This window comes from Bombina bombina, chromosome 1 (genome assembly GCF_027579735.1).
Source record: "Bombina bombina isolate aBomBom1 chromosome 1, aBomBom1.pri, whole genome shotgun sequence".
Taxonomy (NCBI): domain Eukaryota; kingdom Metazoa; phylum Chordata; class Amphibia; order Anura; family Bombinatoridae; genus Bombina; species Bombina bombina.
The window spans coordinates 565804940-565827080 of record NC_069499.1 but is presented as its reverse complement, the minus strand read 5'-3'; the positions used below and the strand labels follow the sequence as shown (position 1 = coordinate 565827080).

The 22141-nt window shown below is 36.8% G+C and overlaps 1 protein-coding gene across 2 annotated transcripts in view; it reads right to left on the bottom strand.

Annotated features, from left to right (window-relative positions):
• ADARB1 (adenosine deaminase RNA specific B1) overlaps positions 1 to 22141 on the bottom strand; it is a 226061-nt gene that overhangs the window by 197556 nt on the left and 6364 nt on the right. The window lies entirely within an intron of this gene.

Sequence of the window (22141 nt, the reverse complement as noted above, 5' to 3'; positions counted from 1 at the left end):
TTTTTAAAAAAAAAAAATTTTTTATTAAATTTGAGCAGCAATGCTTTATTTTTAATTTTTTTTTAATTAAATTTACTCCTCCCTCTTGATAATACCTTGCTGAAAAATTCAAAGGAACATCGAGTATGAAATTAATCATGACTCAGACAGAGCATGACATTTTAAGGGGACAGTCTACTCCAGAATTTTTATCGTTAGAAAAGTTAGATAATCCCTTTATTACCCATTCCCCAGTTTTGCATAACCAACACAGTTATATTAATACTTACCTGTCTCTGTTTTCTGTACTATGTTCATGTACATGGCCTCTGGTTTTAACTTTTGGAACTAATAAAAGAGGAATTTTATGTTTAAACCACCCTGCAGCAGTGCCTGCTAATTACTGTTATATTAATACACTTTATACCTTTGATTACATTGTATCTATGCTTCTACAGACTGCACCCGACTAGCATTGAAGCCAAACAGTGCCCACTCAAAAGTCCACAGTGTGAGCACAATGTTATCTATATGAAACACATTAACTAATGCCCTCTAGCTGTGTAAAACTGTCAAATGCCTACCTAGGTTTAGCTCTCAACTAAGAGAACAAAGCAAATTTGATGATAAAAGTAATTTGGAAAGTTGTTTAAAATTACATGCCCTATCTGAATCATGAAAGTTAATTTTGACTAGACTGTCTCTTTAAGAGACATTTTGATTCACTTTGTTGAAATGTATACTTAAAAGGGACATTAAACCCCAAAATGTTCTTTCACGATTCAGATAGAGGATACAATTTTTAAAAAGTTTCCAATTTACTTCTATTATCAATTTTTTTCATTCTCATGTTATTCTTTGTTGAAGAGAGATACCTAGGTAGGTAGCGTGCACATGCCTGAAGCACTACACAACAGGAAATAGTGCTGCCATCTAGTGCCCCTGCTAATGTATACCATTGTTGCAAAACTGCTGCTATATAGTGCTGCAGACACGTGCACACTCTTGAGCTTACATTTCTGCTTTTCCACAAAGGATAAGAAAACTAAGAACATTTGATAATAAAAGTAAATTAGAAAGTTTTTTTTAAATGTTATGTTCTATCTAAATCATGAAAGAAAAAAAAATGGGTTTTATGTCCCTTTATGGGAGATCAGGAGCAGCAATGCACTACTTGGACATGAAATCCAAAGTTTTTCTTTCATGGTTCTGATAGAGCAAGGGTTTTCCTATATTCAGGCATCCCTAACAGGCATGAGGACAGGTTTGAAAACCACTGAGACAGAGCATACATTTTAAAAAAAAATGTCTCTGATTTACTTCTAATTATCAAATTTGCTTTGTTTTTGTTCTTCATTGTTGAAGAGCTATCTATATAGGTAGCGTGCACATTTCTGAAGCACTAAATGGAAGAAAGTGCTCTTGCTAATGCAGAGCATTGCAAAACTGCTGCAATATAGGCCTGCAGAACCGTGCACGCTCCAGAGCTTACCTCCCTGCTTTCCAACAACAGATACCAAGAAAACAAAGAATATTTGATAACAGAAGTTAAGTTGTTTAAAATCCTTATGCTCTATCTGAAAAAAAAATATAAAAAAAATGTTGTCCCTTTAACTCCTCTGAAAGGTTTAAAACAGTTATTTTCAAAGAACAGTGCAATAAAAATAAACAATATAACTTTTTTTTCCTTTTTGTGTACCTTTAAAAAGGGACATTATACACTACATTTTTCTTTGCATAAAAGGTTTTGTATAGGATCCATTTATAAAGCCCATCTGGGTGTGTTTTTGCAAAAATGTATAGTTCTGCTCATTTTTTTACTTTATTTTTTTAAGAACATTGTGCTGATTTTCGGACTCCTAACCAAGCCCCACAGTGTCAGATGTATACAAGCGTTTACAGACTCCTGCTGGCTCCTGTTTGTGTTATCTGTCTTTTCATATGCAGGGAAGGGGGTAGGGGGAGACTGTCTGCTGTTCTGGTTTACCCAGCCCCTTTCAGTGGGTGTCCCAGCCTAATTGTATCAACAGTGTTAAACTGGGAGCTTCTAAGTAAGTTTTTAAAAGATGTTATACTTTATTTCTAGATCAGTACCCATGCATATTTTGCTTTATATTAAGGTCTATTACATGCAGTTATATGCAAATTGGTGTATACTCTTATTATATTCTTGTGAAAGTGAAGCACACTAAGCAAGACCTGTGCTTCACTTTCACAAGAAGAAATTCAGCTTTGAGAAGATCCAAACATCATGAGAAGTCTGCCTACTTCTGCATTTGGCATTAAACGAAAATGCCAAATGCACAAGTCTGGCCTAGAGTGCATATTGGAATGTTCAAAACTGTGACCCCGCAACATTCACAGAGTTATTCATTGATCAGTACAGGAGTGCATTTATATCTGTCCCCGAGAGGCCACAGCATGGGATATAAGACAAACATCACTCATGAGTCTTTTCAAATGGCGTGTCCCTAAACTGCAAAATATTGCACATTTTGTTAACTAAATTATGGTTTTAAATGCATTTACAAGCGATTAATTTCTGAAGGGTAATAGGGTATATATAAATAATGTCCCATAAATTAAGAGGATCTCATTAATAAGCTGCTAATAAGATTAAATTAATTACACTCATCACTAAAAGAGGTGAAAAAAATAAAAAACAAACATTTTATCATTTTATAAAAGGATTTTACTAACACACACACACATATATATATATATATATATATATATATATATATATATATATATATATATATATAAAAAAAAAATATTTTTTTTATCAAAAACTATAAGAAAAGGAAAGGAACATCTTAATAAATGTACCATCAACAAAAGATAGGGAATCAGTATTTATCTAGTATACATGGGCTAAAGCTCAGATCAAATTAGGATACTCTGAACTATAGATGCAAGGCAATAGTTGCGGAAACATTTTCAAGAAGTACCACATTGCAATACAAAAAAAGTCACGTGACTAAAATATTACCCTGTGAAGAAGCCCAATATAATGAGTAAGCATGAAAGTATGGTATACATAATTCATACAGTGTACACCTTACACAGTGCGTCGCTCACACTACACCCCAGCTGCGCACAGAACTCCTGAAAATTGCAGGAGCTGATTCTGGGCAGGATAGAATTAGGGATCTAAGTATGGAGATACACTTTAAGATGTTAGACAAAGATAAGGCACAACAAGTTGCTGACAGTGTGTGTCACATAGTAATCACAACATTGCATAAGTGAGTTCCAGTAAATCACAGTTCCAATACTATATGGATAGTTCAGTCTCTAGACAAAAAGGTTCAGCAAATTCATCCTCCACTATGCGGTATTGCTAGAGACCAACAAAGTAGAACATAAGATCATCAATGCCATTACATATGCAATTGTTATGTGTGAATATATATATATATATATATATATATATATATATATATATATATATATATATATATATATATATATATATATATATATATATATATATATATACACACATACACACACACAGATTTCAGAAATGAAGGGCGCTCTCAGGGTTTGTGATAATTGTGTGTCAGCAAAATATTTTCTTTTATTGTTCTTAGTATCAACATTTATTGGTCGACGTTTCGGCTTTCACAGGAGCCTTCATCAAGACGAGTCAAAACTCATATCGGCTATCAGCCGTGCTCAACGTGACCGTTTTTCTCGGTTTGGTGAGCAAGGCTGATAGCCGATATGAGTTTTGACTCGTCTTGATGAAGGCTTCTGTGAAAGCCGAAACGTCGACCAATAAATGTTGTTACTAAGAACAAAAAAAGAAAATATTTTGCTGACACACAATTATCACAAACCCTGAGAGTGCCCTTCATTTCTCAAATCTGTTTTGTATATATTTTGAGGATTGCACCCAGGTTCTGGACTATCTACCAAGGTCGGAGTGCTGGAACACCCGCTCTGTGCGTGCACCGCTCCGGGAAGCTCCTATGTAGCAGGAGGAAGATCAGTTATAACAGAGCCTGTCTGGATTTTTTCCTGTAAAGGATCAATAGTCGGTATTGTGCTCTCCTGTTCTACTTCTAAGTGCTGCATTAAATATTCATATGGGGCTCTATCAGCTTTAACATGCGCTCATTGAATCTTGCCATGAGTTCCTTGTGGCGTAACTGGCTGTGTTCCTCCGCCATGTTGGACATCCTTTGCTTGTTGCAAATATTTTATAAGCAAGTTTTTACTTTTTCCACGCCGTTAATGGTATGAAGGTTCAGCCCTCTGATCCTTTAGAGCTGTGTGATGGTGAAGAATCGGTAAGTGGGAATTATCCGACAGCACCAATAACCCGTTTCTTCCCGGGGGGGGGAGTGCATACCTATCAATGGGCCACCGCCCTAGGTTATAAAGTTCAGAGCTGAGTCCCCAGAGTCATGTAAACAGCAAGAGGGGTAATTATGAGACCACAAATGCCAGAGTCGTGGTATCTTTATGATATTTAGTCATGCTCTTGCCATTTGGACACATTAATCAGCGGATTAGTGTTGATTCTGCTGGAGCCTTCAGAAGTTGCGTCCTTTCCAGGACACTGCACGGACACGCCCCCCATAAATTTATTTTTTAATATTCTTTGTCATCTGGATCACTACAAAATTTGGGAAAACTAAAGAAAATAATATATTCATGTGGCACAAAAAGAGGAAATTTTAGACTATGCTAGAATTAAAAAAAAAAAAAAAAAAAAAAAAAGTAAAAAGTGCATCACCTACCTTTATGAAATTTAGCAGAGAGATGGATCTTGTGGGGTTTGGAACACATTTACTCACTAAGCCCACACTGAAAGTCATTTCTTAGCAATGTTTTATGCACAAACATGAAAAACAAAAACGCACACACCCCTACGTTTTCAAGACTGCCACAACTTATATTGAGGTATTTATAAACATACAGTACATGCAGAATTGCCAAAACATAAGTAGTACAAACGTTGAGATAAAGTTCACTTTGAGAAGACAGTGTACATTCTCAGGTACATACAAATTCAAAATTAAATGGGCAAAGATAGTTGTAACCTTGTTTTTATAATAATATAAACCTCCTCTGAAATTACCTGGCCGACTATAGTGAATTAACTATACTCAATGAAGGTAAGTTAGTTGAGTCTATAGCCACTCTTGGGCTTGGAAAAGCATATGAATATCTTCTCTCGAGTATGTATCAGAACATAATGTTTAGAGATTTCCCTCAAAGAAAAAAATATTGACCGCTCAAACTAAGGCACTTCTGAACCATGCAGATAATTAATCGGGGAAGAAGAAAGAGAAGAAAGAGAAGAAAGAGAAGAAAGAGAAGAAAGAGAAGAAAGAAGAAGAAAGAAGAAGAAAGAAGAAGAAAGAAGAAGAAAGAAGAAGAAAGAAGAAAGAAGGACTAGTCGGGAGAACGAAGGGAAAGAGGCTGGACTTCAAAAAGTATAGTCAATATATGGTGTCTGATGGTTTCCTATGTGCCCAAGGTAGTTACTGCAACACATGAATAACTAATATTAAATACAATATCAGGAATAGTTATAAAAGATATTCACTCATTTAAATTGCTTAGTAATAAAATACTCTAGATAACTGTGCGGTCCTCATTTTGCATTTTAGACAACAGTTAGGAGCTTATAAAAAACATTATGATTAAAAACATTATATGTTTATATAATTGGGAATACCAGGACAATTGATCCGACTATAGCTATATATTATCTGTTGAAATAAAACGAAAACGTAAATTGAGATAATAGGTAAGTAACTACAAACAGTATAGAGTGAACTGAGTTCGCAAAAGGGGAAAAAGCATAGGAGATTCTGTAAAACACTCTAGCAACCAAAAACAACAGTGCTGTAGAGCAATATCATAAGTTCTAAGGGGGGTTATAGCCGGAGAGTCCATTAAACAGAGATATTGTCAGGTCCGACTTAGGGCATTAACCAGCCAGGTTCAGGGCACCCTGTGTAATATTCAAATAATTCTATTCCAGCATGGCCATGTCTATTGAAGTCCAACAGTCAAATGGGAAAAGCTGCAGTGATTGTGGAAAGGCAGCAGTATACTTAAGCAGTACCAATATTTAACCAACTCCGACTCTGCCTGCTATATTTACCCATGGATTGAACTTATTCAGGACTGCTTGTAGAAAAGGAAAATATGGACCCGTCGCTGTGACGTAGTCCCCTGCTGAGTGTAAGCGATCCAGGACCGTATATTCAGCAGAACTCCTGACACATGAAGCCCTTCAGTCCTGAGATGCTTGGTGTGGTAGGCACTGTCTTTTCCCCTTGGAACCATCTCCGGCTTTGTAACAGGCCTCCTTTGCGTGGTCACCATTCTGCGATCCAATTTTGAAATGTGCAGGGCAGAAGGTGAATTTGGCCAGCTCTTTAAGATTATGTGGCAATGATTCCTTTTCAATATGCCGGTCGTTAGTGAAAAAGACTATCAGATTTGGAAGAATCCAAATCAGTAGGTGTAACAATTGGTTTCTGGACGGGGGTGTCATCAGCCATTTGCTCGTGGCCCGTCCAGTTAACCATTGAAGTAAGTGGGTTACCTGCCGACCCCCCACAGCTCACTGCCTCAGAGACTTGTGTAGTACTAGGGAAGGTGGATATTATCTGCCGGGGCCCAAAAATGGCATTACTCTCTGCCTCTGCAGGGTCGCAATCTCCCTGTAGATCTTCATCACGGTTAGTAGCTGTAGGTTAGCGAAGCACATTTTGTAGGGTTTTTTTTTTTTTAAAGCAACTTGGTAGGTATCCAAGAGTTTACTGAGCTCCGTTAGCGAAAAAGCACTTGGACACATATTAAGCTTGGGTTAAAACTGCGCACTCAAGGCACAGCTAGTTGTGGGGACAGGCTGAGGCTTCTATTATAGGGGAAGGCCTCAAAATGAAAAATTACAGTACTGAGGGCAATGAAGCCCCGTCACTATCCAAAACCCTATATCTTGGATTCGGACGACTTCAGACAAGCCTCTCCACTGTTTTAAGCAGGGTGTTGCTAAAAATGCAATACTAAATTGGAGAGCAGTGAAGAAAACATGAGGAGCTGAAGCTCAGTGCGACCTGTAAGATGGCCGCCGCCTAGAAGTCCCCCCGATTGCCACAACTTTTACATATGTAAAGGGACATGAAAGGCCAAACTAAATGTTCAAGATTTAGATAGAGCAAGTCATTTGAAGACACTTTTAAATTCACTTTTGTTATCAAATGTACTTGGTACCCTTTGTTGAAAAGCATATGTACAGATCCTCATCAGCAGCAATGTACTACTGGGAACTAGTGGGTGATTGGTGGCTGCACACATTTGTCTCTTGTCACTGGCTCACTAGATATGTTCAGCTAACTCCATCTCCCAGTAGTGCATTGCTGCTCTGACACTTCTTAATGACACCCTTTGCAGGGGTTAAATACATATGTATATGTAATCAATAGTTAAATAGTAATATGCTCTAACATATTAATGTGTGTGTATATATATGTATATCATCATATCAATTATAAAAGGTTTTGTCAATATGCAATTATTGGGATGTTACTTAGAAAATATAATGTCATTATATGCTAATCATATTTATATTTAATTTTTCTCTTTCATGATTCAGATAGAGCATGCAATTTTAAGCAACTTTCTAATTGACTCCTATTATCATTTTTTCTTTTTTCTCTTGCTATCTTTATTTCAAAAACAAGTACACTTAGGAGCCGGTTCATTTTTGGTTCAGCACCTGAGTTGCGCTTGCTGATTGGGGGCTAAATGTAGAATGAACAATCCAATGATATCCAGCACAAAACCACTGGTTAGAGCTCCAAGGAGTTACTACCAAACTCCAGAAAGACAATGCAAAAGAAAAAAGATGGAAGCTCTCCAATATGCAAAATGTATCTCTTTATTAGAATAATTGCAGAGTCAAACAACCACCTAAATGTAGCCACCAATCAGTAAGTGCTATCCAGGGTGCTGAATAAAAAATGAGCCGTCTCCTTAGCTTCGATGCCTGCTTTTTCAAATAAAGATAGCAAGAGAATGAAGAAATTAGAAAGTTGCTTAAAATTGCATGCTCTTTCTGAATCATGAAAGGAAAAATGGAAGTTTAGTTTCCCTTTAAGATGTGGCTCATGGATTTGAGACCAGATCAGGCCAACTAGGGAGCCTAGAGCATTTTTATGCTAATCAAACCCTGTAGTGTTATTAAATGGCAAACCACAAAAGACATTACCAAGTATCCAGACCGCGCAGGAATAGGGCAGTTTACTGCTTGACTCACAGGTTTTAGTCCCATGCAAGGAAGTCAGAATCATTGTTTTTAACTTTAATACACATGGAGCCAAGTTAAGAAAAGCTTTACTCTTGTGAAAATGAATGTGACATTGCATTTAAAGCATTTTGCAATTAATTGAATAATTTCTAAAGCATTTTAAATGTCCCTTTAAATTCTCCTTCAAACATAAAAAACAGGGAAATACCTCTCTCTCAATGGAAGTTCAGAAGTTAAACACTATGTTACATTGTAGCTATCTTAGGGTTTATTTTTATTTTACAGGCAAGTTTGTATTTAATTTTAACTAGGTAGGTTACTAAATAGTTATTAGCTATTTAATAACAACTTAGCTAAAATAAATCCTAACCTTAGTTACACTAACACCTAACACTACACTACAATTAAATAATTTACCTAAATTAGCTAATTTTGCATCAGCCAATAGGATTTTTTTCTACCTTAATTCCGATTGGCTGATAGAATTCTATCAGCCAATCGGAATCTAAGGGACGCCATCTTGGATGACGTCACGTAAAGGTACCTTCATTCCGAAGAAGCCGTCAATTGAAGAGGATGCTCCGCGCTGGATGTCTTGAAGATGGAGCCGCTCAGCATCGGAAGGATGAAGATAGAAGACGCCGTCTGGGTGAAGACTTCTGCCCGTCTGGAGGACCACTTCTGCCGGCTTCATTGAGGACATCTTGCCGCTTGGATGAAGACTTCTCCCGGTAAGTGAATCTTTCGGGGTTAGTTTTAGGATTTTTTTTAAGGGTGTATTGGGTGGGTTTTATTATTTTTAGGTTAGTGCTTTGGACAGCAATAGAGCTAAATGCCCTTTTAAGGGCAATGCCCATCCAAATGCCCTTTTCATGGCAATGGGGAGCTTAGGTTTTTTTAGTTAGGGTTTATTTGGGGGGTTGGTTGTGTGGGTGGTGGGTTTTACTGTTGGGGGGTTGTTTGTATTTCTTTTTCAGGTAAAAGGGCGGATTTCTTTGGGGCAATGCCCCGCAAAAGGCCCTTTTAAGGGCTATTGGTAGTTTAGGCTAGGGTTTTTTTTATTTTGGGGGGGCTTTTTTATTTTGCTAGGGCTCTTAGATTAGGTGTAATTAGTTTAAATATCTTTTAATTTGTTTTTTATTTTCTGTAGTGTTTTTTTTTTTTTGTAATTTAGCTAATTTTATTTAATTGTATTTAATTTAGGTAATTTATTTAATTGTAGGGTTAGGTTAGGTGTTATTTTACAGGTAAATTTGTATTTATTTTAGCTAGTTAACTAATCTACCTAGTTAAAATAAATACAAACTTGCCTGTAAAATAAAAATAAACCCTAACATAGCTACAACGTAACTATTAGTTATATTGTAGCTAGCTTAGGGTTTATTTTATAGGTAAGTATTTAGTTTGAAATAGTAATAATTTAGTTAATGACAGTAATTTTATTTATATTTATTTACATTATATTTAAGTTAGGGGGTGTTAGGGTTAGACTTAGGGTTAGGGTTAATACCTTTAGAATAGTGGCTGCGACGTTGGAGGCGGCAGATTAGGGGTTAATAAATGTAGGTAGGTTGCGGCGACATTGGGGGAGGGAGATTAGGGGTTAATAAATATAATGTAGGTGTCGGCGATGTCCGGGGCAGCAGATTAGGGGTTAATAAGTATAATGTAGGTGGCGGTGATGCCCAGAGCGGCATTTTAGGGGTTAATCAGTATAATGTAGGTGGCGGCAATGTCGGGGGCAGCAGATTAGGGGTTAATAAGTGTAAGATTAGGGGTGTTTACACTCAGGGTTCATGTTAGGGTGTTAGGTGTAAACATAAAATGTGTTTCCCCATAAGAATCAATGGGGCTGCGTTACTGAGTTTTACGCTGCTTTTTAGCAGGTGTTAGACTTTTTCCCAGCCGTCTCTCCCCATTGATGCCTATGGGGAAATCGTGCACGAGCACGTATAACCAGCTCACCACTCACTTAAGCAGCGCTGGTATTGGAGTGCAGTGTGGATCACAATTTTGCTCTACGCTCACTCCTTGCCTGTTAACGCCGGGTTGATAAAAACCCGTAATACCAGCGCTGCAGGAAAGTGAGCGGTGACAAACTGCAAGTTAGCAACGCACAGCTCATAACACACAACTCGTAATCTAGGCGATAGTCGTTGAATCAATCAGCAGCAATCTCAAGCAATCTGAAGGAATTTCCTTGTGTTTTAACAAAAAATATGGAGAGAGAAACGCTCAACCAGAACCAAACAATGGCTCAGTAGTGCTTTTACGGGTTACTACCTGGGAGAAACTTCTTTCAGCTCAATTGTACTTTCCTGAAGTATTTCTGTCTGATCCCACCCAAAAATGGCAGCCCCAAAATGTCAGGCAATCCTCCTCCAAGGCCAGTGGTTTTCAAAGTGTGAGACAGGGGGTTCTAGAGCAGAGCTCTCTCAACCGCGGTCCTCAAATACCCCCAACAGGCCAGGTTTTCATTATAAAAAAAACAAGCGTGGGTGTGGATATCAGACTGCTGGGTAAAAAGAATAATAAATAGCAAGTTAAGTAGCGAAAAAACAAGTGTTACACAATAACTTTTATTTCTCATTTACAATCAACGGGAACTTTTTTATAACTAAATGCCGTTCTATAAGCTACACATAAATTGGTAGCACAATAACTTTCCAGTGCAATAAGAATAATCATTCATTTGCATTTTTCACTTCATTCATTTTTTTGGTTTTCTATTTTTATAACGCATTTTTTTTATCAATTTTGTTTTCTCTATATATTTTTTGAGCCTAGTGTCTATGAACTTTTTTAGAACCATTAATTGAGATATCTATTGTATTATTATTATTAAATTGTTGACTTTTTAATTCATTCTGTTTGTGGCTGTGATTTTAGTATTTCTATCTTAAATTTAGCCAATAATAGGTGATAATGTATTTCTTTATATTGAAGGCTTAATATACTGATATCACATTAGGTTGTCAAGTGAGCATAAACAGTTAGCCCTCGGCGCCACCTCACACCACACCCCAGGTTTTCATTATAGCTGAACCAATCTAACTAACCTGTTCTCATCCATCAGCTGATTATTTCACCTGTACACAGCGATAAAGAAAACATGGCCTGTTGGGGGTACTCGAGGACAGCAGTTGAGAAACAAAGCTCTAGAGCATAATATAAGGGGAGGCGCAGGAGTAGTGACAATTCAAACTCTTTACGGAGACCACAAGCAATAGCGGTCTTCGGCAAAACATTTTTAATATATAGCTTTGATAGGTAAATAAAAAAAGTAGACACTAAATGCAGTAGAACTGCACAATCAACAAGTGTATAATAAAAAGACAATGCAATAACACCTACTCTGAATTCAAAATAAGCAGATTTTTCTAATCTGGCAAATTTATTTTTCTCCCATTTTCCAACCCCACCCCGTATCATGTGAAAGATATCACCCAAAGACTAGTAAATGCATACCCTGTGAGCTTGTGCAAATGCTCAGAAAGTGTGCACATAAAAAGTGTCTTAAAACTCCATGCTCTTTCTGAATAGTAAAAGTTTATTTTGACTTTAGTGTCCCTTTAACTAGAAATTCTTTCATTCAAAACATGGAATCCACTTTTATGGAGCATCATTTTAAATTAAACAAGGACAGGAATTAAACCCTTTGAAAGAAGAGTATGTGTGTGTTGCAGACTGGGATATGTAGAGGAGCAGCAGCAAGACAGGCAAAAAGCACTGGAGAGCCGTCTTGTAGACTCTGGGCCTTAGGTTGGCCAAACGTGTTTAAAGGGACATTAACCCCAATTTTTTTTCTTTCGTGATTTAGAAAGAGCATGCAATTTTAAACAACTTTCTAATTTACATCTATTATCTAAATTTGCTTCATTCTCTTGATTTTCTTTGCTAAAAAGCATATCTAGATAGACTCAGAAGCTGATTGGTGGCTGAACATAGATGCCTCGTTATTGGCTCACCCATGTGCATTGCTATTTCTTAAATAAAGAAAATCTAAATAATGAAGCAAATTAGATAATATAAGTAAATTGGAATGTTGTTTAAAATTATATTCTCTATCTGAATCATGAAAGAAAAAATGTGGGTTAAATGTCCCTTTAAGCTGAATACAAAAGACAAAGTTATACTTTTAAAATGGAACAAAAACAGGAAATAGGAAATGGAACAGAAACAGGAAACGTATTTAGGATGAAGGATTAGTTCATATAAAAGAATTTGACTAGCATCATTTTCTCTGGTTGTAGAACCTCATTTACAGATTGGCAGACTTATCTATAATGAGTTGACTATAATGAACATTACTGTGCCAATTGTCAGTTTACGGATCAATGAATACTTGGAGCTTGTTTCAGACTTTTAAAAATGACATAACTTAAAAAGGTCACATTCAGAATTTAGGAATAGGAGCAAGTCGTCATCTTACTTTTTTTTTGTAACCAGGCATTTGAACTGAAGCATACTTTGTAGACCGTACATGACATACATAACTATTTTTGGAATTTGACACCAGATGGTTCTAGCACAATAATCCGCTTCAACAAGGCGGATGAGTTGGCTGCTTAGTTGCCATTTTTACGCATGCAAAGAGCAATCACAATACAGACAGCTTTAAATTTTTAAAAAAAAAATAAAGTAAAAAAAAAAAAAAAAAAAAAAAAGTTAGGAAGAATGACTAAATAGTAATTAATATACTTTCTAAAGAAAGAAAGAAAAAAAACAAAAAAAGAATCTTGGCTCACATCCCATACTCATGAATAAAGATTGGCCATTTAAGTAGAGGACGGACAGTGAACCCTAAGCCTGAAATCACAAATTTTCAATTATATAACTCAATTTATTAAAAAAACAAAACAAAAAAAACCCACACAAAACTTTAAGCAGGATTTATTTTCTATTTGTGGCTTACACTAAAATCACTCACCAACAACAGTAAACTAAAAAAAAAGCTATTAAAAAAATATGATATTTATTTTATATAAAATATATACATTTTTCTTCCATTATTATCCTTAGCAAAGGAGCATACACCTAAATATGCCAATGTTTCATAAACACATAAGTAAAACCACACTTCAGAAATGTTTCTGGCTCTTAAATTTATGGGATGACTCATAGATTTTAGACAAATTTCTCAAGCCCTGCTCCAAATCCTTACCAAAAAAATTCAAGCACAAGAGAGAACCTAGAATAGTTATATACCTAATGGTTCTGCACAAGCAGGAAATAAACATTTACTGTACAATGAATGTTAGACAGATCTGGACACTTTGAGCTCATGTATAGCTTAAAGGGACACTGAACCCAATTTTTTTTCTTTCGCGATTCAGATAGAGAATGAAATTTTAAGCAACTTTCTAATTTGCTCCTATTATCAATTTTTCTTTATTCTCTTGGTATCTTTATTTGAAATGCAAGAATGCAAGTTTAGATGCCGGCTTATTTTTGGTGAACAACAGGGGCTGTTCTTGCTGATTGGTGGATAAATTCATCCACCAATAAAAAGTGCTGTCCCGAGTGCTGAACCAAACAAATAAGCTAAGATGCCTTATTTTTCAAATAAAGATAGCAAGAGAATGAAGAAAAATTGATAATAGGAGTAAATTAGAAAGTTGCTTAACATTACATGCTCTATCTGAATCACAAAAGAAAAATTTTTGGGTTCAGTGTCCCTTTAACGGCTGGATCACAGTTCACTGCTTGGCAAACCAGACTCGGCTTACAGGTCATCAGGGGCAAATATCTGGAAGAAAGCACCATTTGCACCTAAAGGCAGTTTAGAGTTTGTCTACAAATATCTTGACCAGAGAACGAAGAATGCTTAGCAAGTAGGGCAAACTTCACATATTCTGTACTTAGTCCTGTTGAAATTAACAACAAGTAAGCCAGAGGAAAAGCTACGTTTATGGTGAAAGTTTTTACTACATACACCTCTGGAGAAGAAAAAACAGAAAATCATTCAAATATAACAAAAATGTCTTGTCTAATCTCACTAGAAAAAAATAATACCGACCCCTACAGGAGGATGGAGAGAACAAGGCTCCTAGTTACCTGTATAAAAAGGTGACTGCCCTTAGCAGATCTTCTGTTTATTTGGGATTGTGCAAGTAACAGAAATAAATTATATGAGTGGGAGTATGGTAAGTATTGTCTACGGAAATATTCTGCTATCAGAACTGAACTAACACCAAAGCAGTGTCGTAGATGACCATATTAACCTCTGTTATTTGAGGTATGACACAGTCACTATACTTCCTAAAAATATATTTAGAGAGGTTCCTTATAAAAATGTATTAGAAATGTTTGACAGCCAATGTTACCCATCAAATACATTGACAGATAGGTCAGAAACTTTTTTTTACCCAAAAACCTTGGATCTATTGGGGTCTGATGGAGACTTGTTTATATATTACGTGTCCAAACCCCACTCTAGATTCCTATTCAGATGTGATGAAAATTAGATTTATTTTTCATTTGTGTCTGCTGAAAAAGTACCAGTCCCCTTGCCACCGTGCCCATGTCACAATTTAAATGACATTTTCCCCAAGACCTTTTCATTTTGGCTTGTGAAACATAGATCAGATCCTGTTCTGTATGCAGTTCTGCTCCTAGAAAGACTGTTTGCTGGGACAGAAGCAACTGTGATTTCCATGTCTGGGAACAAAAAGCCTCTTTAGAGCGCTCTTGCTTTAAACACGATACATATGTGCAAAAGTATGAACAGATTTTTTTTTTTAGGCTTAAAAGTTTGTGGGTAAAATTTGACTTTTCGTTCCTTCAGATCACATAAAAATGAATGGATCTAATTGTTTCAGAAACAGCATATCATGGTTGAGCTGGAACGTGCGTTTGATAACTTCAACCAGTCCTTTTTACCAGACTGGGAACCATCATGCATTTCATTTTAGCAAATCCATGACTGCAACATGGAGCAAAATGCACATCTGGCATATTTATACCATCATTCTCTGCTGCAGCGGATTATCAGCTTTGTAAATGATTGAAGTATAAAATAATGTCCCAATATACAAATCTACTTGTTAAATTGATCATTCTTTCCATTATCTCTAAAAACCCAATCATTAAAAAAGGCATAAGAAGATTGATGTTTCAACCTTAGTAGATGAGCAAATGCTTGAGCCAGTTTTGGTAAAAGGTATACATTCTAGCAATTGATACTTCGTCTTGATATAATTCAATTGAAGTTGGGGAAAACTAAATGGAGTGTACTGTAAACATTTTCTCCCCTTTAATTTATTCCCAGTGATCCACTTTACTTGCTGGAGGGCATTACATTACAAATAATTAATTTTACCTTTATTTTGTCAATTGAAATAGCTGATTTTGCTAGTTGAATCCGCTATGTATAATCAAAATTTCAATACTTAGTGATAACACATTTTAATTTTGCAATTCAGACAGAGCATTCAATTTAATAAAAGGTTTCCAATTTACTTCTATTATCAAATTTGCTTTGTCCCCATTGTGTGTGTGTGTGTGTGTGTGTGTGTGTGTGTGTGTGTGGTGTATAAGTTCCCACAGGAATAGGGCCCTCGATTCCTCCTGTATGTGTTTGTAAATTCTGTCCGGTCTCTTAGAAGTTTTATATTATTGTTTTATTTAAAATGAACTGTATACATGGACAGCACTGCGGAATATGATGGTGCTTCATAAATAAAGTATAATAATGTATGTGTGTATGTATTAGTAGTGTACTAGGGATCGTTATCATGCTGAAAAATAAAACCATTCCCAATCTGAATTAAAACCTGTCTGTACTTTTCATGATTCTTGATTCCATCAATTCGGACAATATCGTCAACACCACTGGCAGAAATGCAGCCCCTAACCAGGACAGACCCTTCACCATGTTCCACTGAAGGCTGCAAGAACTCATTCTTCCATTTCTGTCTAACTCTTCTGCTCACAAATTGTCGACGATTGGACACAAAAACTTCAAACTTGGATTTGTCACTCCATAATACAAATATTTGAATAAAGATTAGTGGAAAAGAGTGAGGTTTAGCAAATCTTAGCTTTTTCACCCTGTTCCTCTTCTAAAAAAGCTGTTTCTTGACTGCTACCCTTCCACAAAGACCATTCCTGATCAAGCTTCTTTGGACTGTAGAAGGGTCAACTTGGCATCCGCATAAAGCTGCCAGATGCTGAGTCAGGTCCTTGCTGGACTTCTTCCGGTCTCTCAAAGAAGAAACTCAGATAAACATCTCATCAGATTATGAAAGTTTTCTTGGCCTTCCAATCCTTTTTTGTCCGTGAACTCTAATTCTTCAAATTTCTTTATAACAGCTTGAATATCACATCTTGAGTATCAAGTTTGTTTGCCGATTTCCCTTTGAGAGTCGCCTTGCTGATGCAAAAGTATGATTTTATGTCTGTCAAATTCTGTGATCTTTGGCATATTTAATGGAATGATGTGATTACAAGTTGGTCTTATTAGCAAGCTTCCAATGAATTAAACTCATAACATGTGTATGTAATGCTCAAGCATATCTTGCACAAACCTTGTATAATAGACCTTTTTTACAGCAGTCATTTTTACATGAAATAGTAAGAGAAATACAGGTGTTAGCAAAGACATTAATTAGGATTCCATTTTATTTAGGTTTACAAGAGCCAGGTTCCTGCTATTGCTCAAGTGTAAAGGGAAGTCACTAAATACTTGACACTTTAGCCTATAGAACAGTGATTTTTAACCTTTTTTTTGCCGTGGCACACTTTTTTACATTAAAAAATCATGTGGCACACCACCATCCCAATTTTAAAAAAATGCACACATTGTAGCCTAATACAGCATATATATATATATATACACATACACACAAACACACACATACTGTATGTATTGTGCTGTTATGCTATGCCTCCTACAAACTACCCCTGCACTGGGAGTAAAAAACAAGCAAAGTTTAAAAAATATGTCACACTGTTGTCAGTCTGCCGTGGCACACCTGAGGATCTCTCACGGCACACTGGTTGAAAAACACTGCTATAGAAGCTGTTTTTTTTAATACTGCACACAAATATCCAGTATTTTCTGGTTAAATATATGGTCACGTGCTAAAACAACAAATCTAATGGTGGCCTAAGACTTTTGCACAATATATATATATATATATATATATATATATATATATATATATATATATATATATATATATATATATATATATATATATATAGAAATCCGGCGCTAAATGCTCAGTCCTAATTATTAATTTTTTTTTTTTCTCTTCTCTCTCATAACAATAGGTGGGAAAACAAAGGCTAGGAGAAAGTTCCAAGGGAAGGCTAGTTCATTTACAAAGACCATTTAAGGAAGCATAGACCAGAATTCTGAAGATTCATATGGTGGCAATAAAGTACACAGCATTTTTTGACATCTAAAAAACATGGAAGTTGAAGAAACCTATCTGCAGGATGGAATATGTGAGAGCCGTTGTAGAATCCTGGTAGGGCTAAAAAACGCAACTCTGCCTAGGTCAGAATCTTGGCATTTTAACTCATAACAGGTTTGTTAATGCTGTTAATGAATCAGTGAGATGTAGAATGTATTGAGTTATAGCAGAATGATGAGAAGCATAACCAACCTGGGTGATCACGCCCCTCAACTACTTTGGCTCCGCATCCTAAGAGTCTATTAGTTTTGAAGACTGACCGTCAGAAGCAGAGACTCACTGAGAGCCGAGTCTCATAGCACCACCGACAGGAGTCTGCATTGTGGACAAAAAGCATAGTGATCTAAAATTTTCAAGCAAGTTCCAATGATGGAGAAATAAACAGTAAAGGATGCATATAAAAACTGAGAAAATGGACAAACTTCCAATGCGCATACCAAAGAACTAAAGTTCTTTCTTGTCTGTAAGCCTGATAGAAGGGTTGAGTGGGCCCAACTGAGCCTGTCATGAGTGACAAGACCAGAGAGACTCGCAAGAAGTGGAGGACGACGACACCAGGGAGCTTTTCAAAATGTTGAGCATCAAAATGTAATATTGGGAATAACTTAGAACAGAGGTTAAGTGGGCCAATGCCAGCCTGCTTGAGGGAGTCATTATGACCATGTGATCAAAATAAGCGCTCCTCTACCAGCCACAATGTAGGGATTAGGCTACAAAAAAAAATCTATGAATACGTTTTACTGTGGTTAGGCTGAAAGGAATGGTCACAAAACAAAATGTTTTTTTCATAAAAAGGTAAAATGAAGAAATGACCAAGGAGTTCAATGGTAGACTGGCCCAGAACAATAACTGTGTCAAAATGCAACACAGCAAATGCATTTTCAATCAACTGCAACCTCTTGTGAGTTGTGAGGTCCAGGAAAGTATAAAAGTCTGAATTACTTCATATCAGCAGTGTATTTAGGTTTTGTGCTGCCCTAGGCACTCAAAATTCTGCTGCCCCACACAGGTATTAGGCCTTTTTTGACCATCTTTTTTGGTGAGGGTGTATTGTAAGTTTTTTTTTTTGTGTGGTATTTCCAAAGTAAATGTTCAAGTGTGCGTTTATGGTGCGTGTAGTGCAGTGTGCATGAATGTATGTGTGTGTGTGTAGTGCAGTATGTATGTATGTATGTATGTATGTAATGCAGTGTGCATGTATGTATACATGTGTGTGTGGGGGGGGGGGTGTTTATGGTGTATGTAGTGCAGTGTGCATATATATGTGTGTGTGTGTGTGTGTGTGTGTGTGTGTGTGTGTGTGTGTAGTGCATGTATGTATGTATGTATGTATGTGTGTAGTGAGTATGTGTATATGTGCAAAGGGGACATATATGTATAAAATAAAATGAAAAAGAAAAAAACCTCCAGGAAGCATCAGAGAACCCTTGCAGTCCACATGAATGGAAACAGACCAGAGCAATGCATCCAGGCAAAATGAGTCTATCCAGTAGCAAAAGAAAGGTAAATGGTGCAGAAAGCAGCCTTGTTCTGGACTACAGATTTTCAAACCTGTCCTCAGGCATCCTCTAAGAGGACAGATTTTGAGGATATCTGAATTAAAGCACAGGTGAAATAATTAGCTGATCAGTAAACATGGTTATTTTACCTGCTCTCATCCAAGGTAATCCTGAAAATCTGGCCTGTTAGGGAAGCCTGAGGACAGGTTTGAAAAGCAGTGATCTAGACGGAGACTTCAGAAAACGTAGGGTGATGAAAATGGAAAAGAACAGGTTGAACAATTTAAAGATTCTATCTTTCTCAAAGTAGTGGCTTAATATTAACGCAAAGGTTATGAAGCATCTACTCCTGCGTAAAGTGCTATCATATTCAACTTGAGAGAAATATGCTAGTTATTTTTAGCACCAAAATAAAATTAGCTCAGCTATATATATTTTTGAAATAACTTCTTTAAAAAAATGAATTAAAATGTAACGTTTCTCCGTTATTTATAACCAAAGATAGAAAACTACACCCAAAATACTAATCATTCAAAAGCTGTGGTTCCCCCCCCCCCATGGGAAACCATTTAAACGTGTAGTTTAAAATGTGTTTTTTAAATAAATGCAGTAAGGAAAGTATGTAGGTTTCTAACTGGACAACTGATACACAAAATTGATGTTTCCACTAAAATATTAGCACATAACACAACAAGATAGAGAACAATCAATACTGTTTAAAAGCAAGAGAAGATTAATGTGAATGATGAGTGGTAAAAAGATGGATTACAGAGGTATGAATCACTCAGGAAAAAAAGAAGAGCATGAAAATACTGAAGACAGAAAGAGAGTACATGAGTTGTGTTAAAGGGACATTCCACTGCAAACTATCCTGGGGCTCCAATTGTTCAATAAACAATTTTAAAGTAAACGTTCCTTTAAAAATACTGATTAGTATGTGTTTTAAACATAAGACAGACATATGCTAAAAAATAAAAAACTATAAAATTAACAATTGTAGGTGATGCAAACACACATAATCATAAAAATCCTGCTTTTATATAAACATTAAAGTGAAGGTAAAGTTATTGTAACCAGCAATCGTTTTTATGTTGCCGTTATTAACCCAAATGTAGTCGCTAGGTTTTTTATTAATAAAAAATGATCTATTTTGTTCAATTTATAACTTTATTTCTCCTACCGTTCCTTGAATAATCTCCTCCCACGCTCCATTTCCTGGTTTATGACACACTGACGTATAGAGCGGTCGCACCCGCTCAATACGTGTTTAGCATACTCGTGCACATCGAGCACGGATTAACCGCGCATCATTGATGGACCGGCAGCTCCTTCAATGACTAAAACCCAAAATTTATAATGCGCATGCGCGAAACGAGGACGCGCGGGCTTGCAAATTGCGGAGGATAAATTGTCACGCAAGCAAACCAGGATGTTTATGACGAAATTTGACGGCCGACTAACGGCCAGAAAATCAATTGGATCTAAGAGGCACGTGATAGTAATTTAGAAAAAAAAAAAAAATGTACGGGTTGTTTATCGGAAAGCTGATTAGAATACAAAAACATTAGATGATATCACAGCTAATTTATGTTTTATAAAAAATTGATAAATTAAACTTATATTTATTTTACATCATCTCTCTAATTATTTGTAATAAGGACTTTGACTTTACCTTCACTTTAATACATGTGCATTAAACACTGTGCAGTCCCAATTAGGACGGATATCTAATGCACACGGAGTAGACATTTAAAGAGACAGCTCTCAACATAATTCCATTCTCTCCCCCCCCTCAAATACTCTCACTCAACCACAACCCTCATAACCTGAAACTTAGTTAATTCTCCCCTGTTACTGAGGAAGAAGTTTCGGCACTTATACTGCGCTCTCACCTCACTACCTGTCCCCTTGACCCTATCCCTTCACAGCTGCTCCTCTCTCTCTGCTACCCTTACCCCTATACTAACACACATTTTCAACCTCTCCCTCAGCACTGGTACATTTCCCTCATCGATGAAACATGCACAGGTCACACCTATCCTCAAAAAACCTTCCTTTGATCCTACCTCCCCATCCAACTACCGCCCTATTTCCCTCCTCCCTCTTACTTCAAAGCTTCTCGAAAAACTAGTATATGCACGCCTATCCCATTTCCTTACGTTAAACTCCCTTCTTGACCCGCTGCAATCTGGATTTCGTCCCTATCACTCCACAGAGACAGCTATTGTTAAGGTCACCAACGACCTACTTACAGCTAAATCAAAAGGCCACTTCTCTCTGCTTATCGTCCTTGATATGTCTGCAGCCTTTGACACTATCGACGACCCTCTTTTGCTCCAAACCCTCCAATCCTTCGGCATCTGTGACACAGCCCTTTCATGGCTCTCTTCCTACCTGTCAAACTGTACCTTCAGTGTAGCCTTCTCTGGGGCCTCCTCTGCCCCGTCACCACTTTCTGTTGGAGTACTGCAAGGCTCTGTCCTCTGTCCCCTTCTCTTCTCAATCTATACGTCATCACTAGGTTCCCAATATCATTTGTATGCCGATGACACCCAAATCTACTTCTCTGTACCAGACCTATCTCCTTCCTTGGTAACCCGTGTCACTAACTGTCTTTCTCACATCTCTTCCTGGATGTCCTCTCACTACCTCGAGCTAAATCTCTCCAAAACTGAGCTCCTCATTTTACCCCCTTCTTCCAAAATCTCCACCCCCAATATCTCTATAACTGTCGACAACTCCATCATTACCCCTACCCCGCATGCCCGATGTCTTGGGGTCACATTTGACTCAGATCTTTCCTTCACTCCTCACATTCAGTCCTTGGCTACAGCCTGCCGCTTCCACCTTAAAAAAAACCATCTCTAAAATTAGACACTTCCTTACACAAGACAACTAAGATTTTAATCCACTATCTCATTCTTTCCCGCCTTGATTACTGCAACTCTGTCCTCTCTGGT